Source organism: Falco punctatus (assembly GCF_963210335.1).
Source record: "Falco punctatus genome assembly, chromosome: 10".
NCBI lineage: Eukaryota > Metazoa > Chordata > Aves > Falconiformes > Falconidae > Falco > Falco punctatus.
The window spans coordinates 13,808,157-13,820,365 of NC_137590.1; the positions used below are offsets into that span (position 1 = coordinate 13,808,157).

General features: G+C 45.0%; 1 protein-coding gene across 1 annotated transcript in view; it reads left to right on the top strand.

The window, feature by feature from the left end:
- NTSR1 (neurotensin receptor 1) overlaps window positions 1–1,986 on the top strand; it is a 111,332-nt gene extending 109,346 nt beyond the window's left edge. The window contains exon 4 of the mRNA XM_080403676.1: window positions 1–1,986. This exon is cut by the window's left edge and continues 26,537 nt beyond it. The gene's annotated coding sequence lies outside the window, so the exon portion shown is untranslated.
- The last annotated feature ends 10,223 nt before the right edge of the window (window positions 1,987–12,209 follow it).

Sequence of the window (12,209 nt, forward strand, 5' to 3'; positions counted from 1 at the left end):
CGGTGTGGCAGGGTGGGCAGCATCTCATGACTTCTCTTTAACTCTATCTAAATTATTGTTTTGCGTTTAAAGAATATTCAGATGAAAACCCTGCAGTCACCAACAACCAATTTCGTTTCCAGTGTCATGGAATAAGTTATCATACGTTATCAATAAGTAGAGAGAGAATGTAAATTCTAGACAGAAATGTTGTTCAAAAGGAACTCAAGTGGACTCAGTTGGAATAATACAGCACAAAAAGATCACTGCGTCTACCTTCCTCACCAGCTATTTGTAGCAAGCACAGCATCAGCCATGTTACCCTAAGGCAGTCCTGTCAGGATCAATGACATCCTTAATTAATCCAGCCAAGACACAAACGAAGGAAAGAAATCTCTGCATTTGGTATTTTCTTTGCACTTTGTATATCCTGCAAAAACGAGCTTTGGGGATGGCAGTGTAACAAGGTGTTTTGGTACCCAGGCACCCATCAACACTAGCTGCGCTTCCCTTCCGACCGCAGCCCTTTTGCAGGTCCCAGACTTTTACACTCTAGTGTTTTAAAAGCCTAATTAGTCACAAAGATTTCATCAGCCTTTTGGTAAGGCTGAACTCCATCACATTTGGGGTGTCATACCCTTCTTATGAGGATATTTGCTTGTGTGCACTCAGTACCCGGTCTCTGCTTTGGTTTCTCTGAACCAATCTAATGAAATATATTAATCTCTCGGTCTCTAGTCCATAGGTTTGTTTTTTTAATTATCTCCTTTGCTTTGCACGTGGAAAGCTTGAGAATCAAAGCCACTGGGGGCCAAAATTTAATTTGGTTAGATCACGCACCTAAGCAGGCCTGATGAGCCAGAGTGTTGGCAACGCTACCAGCCTGCAGACAACGCTGCAGATGGCTGCGTGACCTCAGGTAGACCAGATTGTTATTAAACATGACCTTAGCGCGGCTAATGCTCTAGAAACTACAAGTTTATTAGTCTCTATATTGACATTCCAATCTCCAGCAGTTGACAGAACAAGCACAAATTCATCTTCTGGCTGACTGGGCAACCCTCTGCTCCTCTCCTGTTGACAGATCTCAGCTGAAGCACATTTTCAGTTTTCTTGGCAGATAAGTCAAGGATTTTTGCCATCTGAGATGTCTCAGGCCAAATTAATTCACTGCCACATACACGCATGCCCAGCTCAGGACACTGGGCACATTAGCTTGGTGCCAGGAAGCACATGCTAACTGACGGGTAAAAGAGGACATCTCAGACCCCGGGGGACCCTACTACACACCTCCAAAGTGCAAGCGTGGTCCCGGTCCTGTCCAATCATGGGCATTGAAAAATCAAATAATTTTATTCAATTTTGTTTATGCACATACATACGTGCGTAAATTTGCACACGAAGGCACATGTGCGCACATGCAGGTGTTTGTTTGTGTGTGTGTGTTGGAGTGCATCCATCCAAAGAGCCTGAGCAGAAAACAGAGCACTACATTGAAGTCGATTGGATTATGGGGAAATACTGTACAGTACACATATTGGAAAGAAAAAAATGGAGTCATAGACAGCATTTTCCCAAATGATCCAACCTCCCCAAATGCCTTTCCCTTTACTCAAGGGAAGTTTTTATGCTATATTTGGAGTTGTTAATGATTTCTAATGATTTTCTGCATGACCATGAAGGCTGTGGATGGATTCTGTACTCGTGTACCATGAGCCTTCATGAATGGTGCAATTAAGCCCTCTCAGACAGCTCACGGGGCTCCAGGTACCAAACCCATTACCTGGGGCACATGGCAATTCAGAGAGTCTGGAGGCTTAAGAGATTTATCTGCTTTTAAACACGATAGTGTTTTGCCAGAAGCAGCACCCTCTGCTTATTACAAAGTGCAGTTTAACAACTGTATCTCAAAAAAACTCTTGCTGCTGCTGCTTCATGCCTTGTTTTTCATATTGTACAGGGCTCTCTCAGGCTCCTCAGGTTTCTGTGATTTCTCAAGAGCAGGCAGAAAGGTGAGATGAGGATGGTCCCGTCCTGCCACTCCCATCTGTCTGAGACTCCAAGACTCAGCTGGCCATTCTTTTGCTTCTTACAGCACAAATCTGTGCAACTCAGTCCGTTTGCACCGTTCCCGCCTTCCCCATATGAGTCCCACAGTAACACTCACTGCACAAACCTGCCGAGAGGCAGGACCTGCTCAAAACGCATTGCAAGCTAAAGGCAGATGGTAGTTAGGAAGAGTCATTACCTTAATTTTGTGAGGGTCTCCAAGCTCGCCCAGGTTTAAGGATTAAGCTGAAGGCTCAGCCCTTCCCTGAGTGCCAGCCCAAGGTCTTACCCAAAACCCAATTTCTGAGCTGTGGTTGTGAAGGGCTAATTGCAAAACTACCCTTCTGTTAACGTCATCCTTTTGGATCCCGTTTGGTTACCTTACCCCAGACAGGACATTTCGCTCTGTGATTCATCTCACTTAAACCTGGGTGCTCTATGGAAAGAGCAAGTCACTAATCAGCTTCAGAGCAGACAGAATCTGGCCTTTAGAAGGGGATGGAATGAAAATGGGAAGGCAGAGGATCTCTAGAGAGTTTAAAGTGTCTGTCAAACACACACCAAAGCTCCAGTTAAGTGGGCTGTGGAAAGTTTAATCGGATGGCATTATCCCAAACTGAATTCATTTGCTACTGTATAATGTTAATGAACCTCAGCCGCCCTTGCTGAAAATAGAGTATGAATATGCGTTATTTTGAGTGCATGCATTAGCCACCGCTAGTTCCTTAATTAGTTTTTCAAAGACTGTGTCTGAATGGAAAGGTTATGGAACAACAAGAGATAATGGACTCGTATTTTATTTGGTGCTCTTTTCTAATTTATGGGACATTAAAAGAATGGTAAAGAGAAATAATTACTTCTCATCAGCCTCGTCCACGTTGTGGGCAAAATGAAGCATGTATGTTTTCCACACGCGATCTGAAACTCTCAGATCCAGACAAGCTCAGCTTTGATGGATCTCCCTTTTCAAGCGACAATTTGCCTGCCAAAAAGGAGTGTATTTTTCATGAAGCCTTTGGAACCTGCCAGCTCTGCCCTAATCCACTTGACCGATGTTCCAGTTCTCTTTAAGGAGCAGATCTGCATCTAAACTGCTTCAGATGCGAGGACAAAGGAAACAGTGAAATTCCGAGAACTGAAAGCCATCAAGGCACTGGCAAAGGCATTGACATCCATGAAAAGAAATGGATCTGGAGCTACAGGGCAGGCTTTCATGGAGAAGGAGAGGTGATTGATGGAAACAAAGACACAGCCAGGGTCTTAGACAAAGGCAATGTCAGATTTCCTGTAGAAAACGGAACAGTTCCTGAAAGAGGGTCTTTTACTAGCAAAGACCTTTGCATTTTTTTAAACGAGATTATGTAGCAGCGCTCACACAGGCAGAGGCAATGATCTCCCTGGAACAGGAGACTCGTACCACGGAGCAATCTCCTGACAGAGGGGCTGAGAGGTGCACCTCTTCTTTCCCATCTCCTACCAGGGAACCCCATCATGTCCTTTGCACCCACAGGCGAGGGAGAGGTCACCCTTCCCCTGGCATAGGTGAGCAGTGAATTCCCACCGCCATCTCTCTCTTGCCTCTTGCTCTGTGTTGCTTCAGGGTTTGCCAAGAAGGGAGCAAGGAGCACTGGGCAAGCACTGCCTTCTCTGCTGAAGAGCCATCCACGCTCCGCAGCCAGGTTTGAGGGTGGAAGCCAAGAACATCTGACTGCAGGCTGTGGTGGTGGCCCAGAGCACAGGGACCATGTCTGCAGTGGGGCCCATCCATGCACAGAGGCAGAGCTAGACTGATCTCAGTTTCTTACCAAAATAGTTCCACTACAAGATGCTCCTATACTGTTGATATGGAGAAATAGTGTGAAATGGGGACGCTTAACACCGACTGTGATTGTATATGTCTACTCAGGAATGTGGGTATGGTGACTAGTCACGGGTGCGGTGTCTGGTCACATAGGCACACAGCTCTGAGGAGACAACTACAGTTTTGAGGAGACGCCTGCCCCTCTTCCTCTAACAAAGGGGAGACGGGGAGACGCCTGCCCTTCTTTCTCTAACAAAGGGGCTATTTAAAAGAGAATGAGAAAAGATGAGAGACATTCAAATGCTATCTAGAAGGAGAGAGTGCTAAGTCTCCTTGCTGGAGAAGATTGGATGGTCACAAGGACATGAATCACCTACAAACCTGCAAGACCACCACATTCCAGGAAACGGACTGATAAGCTAATTAACATACGAAGCGGGGTTTAGGTAACGAATATGTATAGGCGTTAATTGAATATTCATTTGTTTCATTGTATAAATGTAGGATGGTTCGTCTCTTCGGGTATGCACGCTTGTGGAGGAGGGATCCCCCGTGCATCTGCGCGCAATAAACATACCTACTTTATAACTTTCGAGTTATAGAGTCTAATTCCGCACGTCACTGTCTTCAATCTAGTTTGTAGTGGGTTTTGCTTTCCCCAGAAAATCAGGCGTACAAACTACACCCACAGACGGGTTGTGTGGATGCCCCTGCCCTCCCCACTCGCCCCAAGCCGTGTCTGAGTCACAGGGTTAGTGGTGTAAACCCTTCGTGCAGCAGGCAGGCATCCCTCAGATCCCAGGTCTCAGACCCCAGGCATTCCTCAGATCCTAGGCATTCCTCAGATCCCAGGCGTTCCTCAGATCCCAGGTATTCCTCAGATCCCAGGGCTCTGCGGAGACCTGGCAGGAGGGCTGTGCTTCAGCCTGTGCCTGTGGCATGGAAGGATGAAAACCCTGCCAAGAAATCATCCATTCCCTGGGCTCCCTCTCTCGAGGATCTCACGGAGGCAGGTTGTCTCCATTGGCTATGGACTGGCCTAATGGAAAAGTTCAGATTGAAATTTTTGCAAATATTTTTTGATATTTAAAAAAACAAAACCAAACATTCCCAGGCTGTGTCTCAGACTTATGAAAAGTTGGATGGTACCTTATCAAATAATACGATTATCACCTTCCATTGACATGGCTTATGGCTCGATAATAAATGACTTAATAAAACAGTAGTAGCCATTTCTGTTTGTATGAACTCTCTTCTGCATGAGAGACCCTTGAGGACATTCTCACGCTAGAAATACGTTACATTCGGGCCCATCCCTCTGGTGTGTTACAGCTGTTCTGTTGACATCCATTTCCTTCACCCTCATCCACAACCCCCTTCACCTTCACTCCTTTCGCTACCACTTCCTCATTGTGAACTCTCGACGACAAACTCTAATCTGTGTTTTGAATGAACACATACCAAAAAATACAAAATTCTATGTTTATTCCACACAGTTGTGCCTCCCTCGACATAATTGTGCAAGGGTTGACTTTGCTTGTAAGGGATCAATTTGCACACAAAGGCTCTCTATGCCTTAGCTATTTTCCTTTCCTTTATTGCTTAGAATAACATGTAAATACCACAGTCCCCATGTGGTTGCGCATTTATGTCATTTCCACACCCTGGTTTGCTAGCAAATTACACTCTGATTTATAGCAAAAGAAAAATATGCAACTAATCTGTCAGCCCTGCCTTTGAAAAACTGATACATTGTAATGTCTAGAGAATTGCACCTAATCAAACAATTAGTTAAATTGCAGTGTATTTAACTATAGGTAAACTTACCAGATACTGTAGCACAGAGCAGTCAAAACCCCTTCAGGAATCGTTTTTCTTTGGAAAGTTGTTTCCTTGTGTCAGGATAATATTAGCCATGTCCAAACTTCTCACCCTGGATTAGCAGAGTCTTTAATGCAGACAAAGATTACTGTACTATTTGCAAACGTACACACCAAATGCTGATGCCATAATGAATAGAAGCGGTATTTTCCTGGAAGTCTGGGATATAAATTAAACCCTGAGGGAGACTAATGTCACCCCAGACTGTTCTGAAGATCATGACGGGACAGTGAGGCTTACTTAGATGCTCTTTCATTTCAAACAGAAGTTTAATTTTACAGAACACCAGAACCAATCTCTGACAAAAGCTTTATACAAACTGTTTTTTCCTGCTCCTGTGAAGGACTCCTTTCCAAAGAACCTGCTTTTTCCACCAAAAAATATTTCTGATGAGCTCCTGCTCACAATCATGACCCAAACACATTTAAAGAAGGGAGGGGATGCACAGCACTGGCCATGAGAAAAAAGCATCTGCAGCTGCATCCATCAGCCAGATGTGCCCTGAAATACCCTGGCTATTTGAGAGGTTAAAGATGAATCATGGCCACATCACCTGGAATCGGCAAAGAGGGGGAGTGAAGCTACTGGATATAAGCACGAAGAGCCCTGCCGCAGGCTTGCAGGCTCGCTCTCGTGGTTAGAACAGAAGCCTTTTTATCAGCTGACAGGAGGCAGCCTTATCACTCCAGACAGAAGCTGATGAGCCTTTCCCTCCTAATCCAGGACTTGAATAGAAGAGGGGGAAAGAAAGGTTGGAAATAGGAGATAAAATGAAAATCCCTTCTGGAATTCAGGTGATTCATGGATAACATTGTATTGAGCTTTTTCCTGCTTCCACTTGTCAAATAAAATGCCAGTGGGAAGCATCAGACGCTTTTTCCCAGAGTGCAAGCACTGAAAACTGGGAGACACAGATTTAGTACTTAGTACTAGGGAATTACTGGCAGGGGAAGAGTAGAATTGCACAAACACCTCTTTGAGAGTGACCATGGTGGGCCATCTCTGCCACCTGATGCATACTTCGTTCTGGTTCCGCTGTCCCAGAGGCACAACAAGGCTTAGCACCTCAAAGTTGAAGCCAGACACTGCAGTAGAGTAAATAAGACCTTGTTACCTTCAGATCAATACTGGGCACCTTCCCTGCTGTGCATCAAACAAAAATAGGTCAAAAGCAAGGTAAATGTGTGGCATTTCATGTCTGTGATGTACCTGGAAGTAAAACTATAGGATCTGATGTCCCTTTTGGCTTTAAGCTCAAGAAGGTTGTACTGTAGTGCTACGACTATAAAGTAGTCCTTGGTCAGAGCTTTTATCTTATTGCATGTAATGGAATGGTGGTGCCCAAAGGACAGGGGGAATTTGTCTTGACAGAGGACTTTGGTCCCTCAGGACCCTCCCTCTTAATCCTGTCAGCAATATTGCTCTTCTGGAAAACAAATTTTGTGTTCTATAAACGAGCTGCTGAGACGGAAGGAAAGGTCTGGAAATTTCATTTAACAAACTTAAGAAGTAAGACTGTTTTTTGGGGCTGCATGTTCTCACTGGAACACCTCCAGCTCCTTACTCAAGTCTCTTTTTGTCTCCTCAAGGGAAACATTATAGCCGTACTGATTTCCTGATGGATTAGACAATTTCTTAATAATTAATGACCGTTTCCCTGTGCAGCTTGGTCAGCAACCCACTAAACAGCACAAAACAAATGAAGTAACAACAAAAGAGTTAACCAGTAGGTAACGCAGGGTGAGAGCTCCGAGTCATCTTAAATTTTGCCATGCACCTTCCAGTTCCTAGCGTGGGAAGCCTGTTTAGGGTTGCATGTTTTTTAAACAATTCATTAAAGAAAATAACAGTTCATTAAGGAAAATAAACTCAAAATGTTGTTCTCGCTAATACCCCCTGATGGGCCAGGGCTGACTGCCCGCGAGGGAAGCACCAAGCCTTTCCAGAGGACAAGTAACCTAAGTTACTCCATGGAAAACCCTCTCCATTTCTGTCCACTGAGTATGTGGGGACTGAAGTTCAGCTTTCTAACCAAAGAGCTGTTCGCAGGTGCCTACAGTGAACGTATCCCCGCAGCCTGGAGGAGGCAAAGCGCAGCCATCCTGCCCATGGTGCTGTGCTCCAGCCACGTAGCCACAGCTTCTGGTCTCCTTCAGCAGCATCAGGGACTGACATGCAGATGAAGAGACATAATGTTGCATTAGAGAGGCACTGCCTTATTAAATTATTAATGTGCTGCTCTTTTCCCGAATGTCACTGAGAAATTATTATTTGAAGAAATAAAAAAGTATACTTCATACATATATATTTACACACACGTTGTACTTTATATCTATAAAAGGATTAAATATTTGGAAAAATCTTCAGAAACATCATCATGTGTTGGTTCTCATGGACTCTGGTTATACATTTTTACTCTTGCATTTAATTATTTGAAAATATTATTCCATTCTTTGCCATGAAGAACACGAGCCATACGGGGTAACCAAGCACAGAGAAGCGTGGATCTGTTACTTACTGCAAAAGAAAAGCAAATGACAGATGAAATGGAAAAAGGTTGAAATATTTCATAGCTGCTTTGTTATACCTTCACCAAAAATAAACAAATGGAAGCCAGGTACATGATCTCCACTATTTTCACAGAGAGCGAGAAGTGCAGGCCACATGCAGGGTAAATACTATGTGAGTAAAGTGGGTAATTGAGTTTGGCAGGACCTGCAGAAATCTCTCTTATAGTGTTTAAGGAAATGGCCAGATTTAAATATCTGACCATAGGTTATCTTACATTTTCCTATAATCTTTCCTGAGTATTTGCCAAATAATAGAAACAGAAGAAAATTAACAAGTATTGAAGTCATCACATCCATTTACCCACTGAGCCATGTAAGCACATTTAAAAAAAATAATAGTTGGATTTGGAAATATTATTATTCTGTTGGAGTTTACAGCCTCGTTCTCTACTTGTACATCAAGTCAGTACCAGGATCTCTTTCAGCAGAAATCAAAAGTCTTCTAAACCTGGGAACAAATCCTGTGCTAAGTGAAAATTTCTGTCACCCCAGAGAAGCATGTGGCTGGAAACCAGTGTGGATTTGAGGCAGAGCAGGGTGCATATAACTTCTTATGGTGTGAGCAAGTCCAGCCCCAGTTCAGGATTAAGGTTACAAAATGCTAGATTTAAGTAATCAGAAAAGACAGCCGTGGACAATTTGTTGAGTTGTTAGGGAAAGGTGGCTGTCCCAGCTAAATCAGATGTGCTTTTGGTTTAAATATTCTCCACAGAGAACTAAAGGATCTCTGAAGGGGAGAGATGAGCAGCAAACAAAAATTGAAGCTGCTGGTAAAAAATAATCGGCTGAATCCTCAAGTATGGCTACCAAACTGCTGCTCTGCACGGAGTAAAACACCAGCAAAGGTAACTCATCTTCTGTGCGCGAGAACATCCACCAGGAGCCAGGGCAGGCTCCGCGACACCCAGTGCCAGCACAGCTGTACGGGCATGGGCAACGCAACCTCTGGAAACAGAGTCCAGCAGCATTAAGGCTTCCTACCCTTCTCCATCCTGGATCCCGTGCTGACAGTAGCTCAGCCAGACCAGCAGATCTCCCAACGAGTTTTTAGCATGTTTCACCGTCCATAAGGGTTGCAATTCTAGCTAGAAACTCTCTCACCTCCCCACCTTTCTGTCCATCAGTAACCTACTAACGGGTCACACTGGGTGACACACAGTCCCAGGCTTGGGCTACGCCGTGGGGGCTGCCAGGCCACCCACGTCTGCAGGAGGGTCCCACCAGCAGCACAGCCACTTCCCCTAACAGCCAACCTCGTCACCTAAGGGAGCGGGGCCCTTCCGAGCTGCTGGCACCCCAGGACTGCAAGCCAGGACTGGTGCTCTCCGTTCTCGGAGCCGTGCCATATCGGTCTCAAGGCTCTCAGCCCCTCGCACCTTTTGCTGTGTGACCACTGGAGCAGAAGGCTTGGTTGCCCCTTACTAGTATCTCCATGGGTGGGGGATTTCCAATGAAGAGAACTGCCTTTTGTGCCTCTAAAAAGATCACTCAAATTCTCTTGTGTCACAGGTGCCTGCATTGCCATCTCATGAACAAGTAAATATGATCCCTGATTAGACACTAATAAGAGCATCATGCTTTTACTGTTCTGGCAAAAACTAGTGCCACCAGCTTTCTGAGAGTGTTGGGATGTTGTAAGTTTGGTAGGAGTTTGATTAAACTGTTAAGTGGAAGTGCTGAGCACCACCACCAAGAATCTCCCTGCAGCTGTAGTCCCAACTGGCACTCAGTCACTTGCAGGTATTCTAATTGATCAGAATTACAGAATTTCTCAATCAGAATCAAAATTCCTTGTTCCCCAGGCAATACGCTGACTGGCAGTCTTCAAACACAGGAGACAGAGAAGAGGCAGATTGTTCTGTGGGTGGATGGATGGATGGATAGATGGGTGGGTGGATGGATAGATGGGTGGATGGATAGATGGGTGGATGGGTAGATGGGTGGATGGGTGGGTGGGTGGATGGGTGGATGGGTGGATGGGTAGTTGGGTAGATGGGTGGATGGGTGGATGGGTGGATGGGTAGATGGGTGGATGGGTGGATGGGTGGATGGGTGGATGGGTGGATGGGTGGATGGGTGGATGGGTAGATGGGTGGATGGGTGGATGGGTGGATGGGTGGATGGGTGGAGCTGAGCAGTTGCACTTACCACTGAGGGTAGGTCCCATCTGTGGCTGTAAATAGGTTTGAGCTGGCTTTAAACTACTCAAGTACCATGAGCACAGAACTCAATGGAGGCTGGGAAATCCCCTGTGGAAATTAAGTACACATTGCAGCTGTCAAGTAAATTATATATTGGGGCAACGCCTCCAATTACTCCTGATTTAACTAGTTAAAAATTAGTCTGTGTGACCTGACAATTTTCATAGTCTAAATATAATTAGGCATAATTAGGAAAAACTGCCAGCTGGTAGGTATGTTTTAAACACAGGTACCAGTTAATCCCATTCTGTATAAGAAAAGGGCAGTTCATTTCAGTCGGTTCTTTAATCTCTCCTTCTCACTTGCTGTTTGCTCCCTGTTACAAATTCATCTCTCCAATGCACTGAAATTTCATACTCCAGTTCACGCAGCATTTACCTTTCAAGTCTTACCAGTTCTACTGTAGCTAACTAAATCCACGAGTTCTGGAAGCTGTGCTTAATATATTCCTGTTCTGGAGATGAACCCTGGCTGCTAGGCACTGTCTCAGGATAGGAAAGGAGATGAAGCACTGAAATAAATAGCATTGCCCCAACCTTTGCAACTTGTTGTAGCACTCCTGTAGTTGTCATGCATTGCCTTTGGGATTTGCCAACACCACTTTGCGAGTGGCTTTGCTTTCATTGATGGTCCCTGTGCTCTGCTTCCTGGGGTAGGAGGTTCAGGGACATGTGCCCAGCACTAACCAAAGGAGCTAAAGCGGTTAATGTATATCATTTACCAGCCTTCCCCTTGGCTGACTTGGGAGTGATGCCAGAGGTCTGTAACATGGCTTTGTTCAGCCATCCCAAGCCTGAAAGATGCCAGTTCTGGGAAAAGGCTGGAAACCAGAGCTGTGGATTACAACCCCGGGGGATGATCCCAGGGTACAGAGCCCTGTGGCAGGTCCTGGAGGAGCAGGGAGAAAAGGAAAGTTTCTTCTGCTGTTCATCAGGCAGAATAATCACAGCCAGAAAGATGCAGGTGACAAAGCTGTGCGGTGTTCCCATGTTCAGTAAAATACCTGCTTCATAATTACAGATTTTCACAGCAAGCAATATTGCACGGTGGATTTTATAGCAGTCTATAAAGAAGCAGAAGGGCACTGTTTGCCTTCCAAGGTCAGCTGGGAAGCCTGCACTTAGAAAATTTGTGTAACTCTGCCTGCTTTCTGCTTCCACCATCTAACGTCTCTGCCCTGAGGAGCTCACCTGCAAAATCAAAGCACTTCCAGGACAAGGCGTGGGTTAACAGCTGGGGAGAAGAGACATGGATGCTCCCAGGATATTCACAAGCCTTGCCTGTGAGCAGTGAAGCCTGGTAGCCTACAAATTGGTGTTTCACGGCTGGATTCTCTAGTATTATTAAGGTTTGGGGTTTTTTTTGTCTGAAGTCTTCTCCAAAGATTACAATATTCATAACGACTCCTTCTTGTGTGTCTTCCCTGATGTCTACTTAGGGCTGTGGTCATACTGCAGCCATTCCCCTGTAAGAACACCATCAAAGTCCATGCCCCTCGCCAGGGTACCTTCTGCTAAGAGGTTTGTCAGATGTTATTTTCTTCAGGAACAATTTCTATTCTATGAAATCAAATAAAACCAAAACTGACCATTTGGGGGACAAACTCAGACCTTGCTTACATAAAAGTCCCTAAAATGAGTTAGAAGCTGGAAGATGTGAAACATCTCTGATCCACTGATCCACTGAAAGTCAGCCTTTCTTTCTTTGGGATGCTTAAGGATTTCAAGT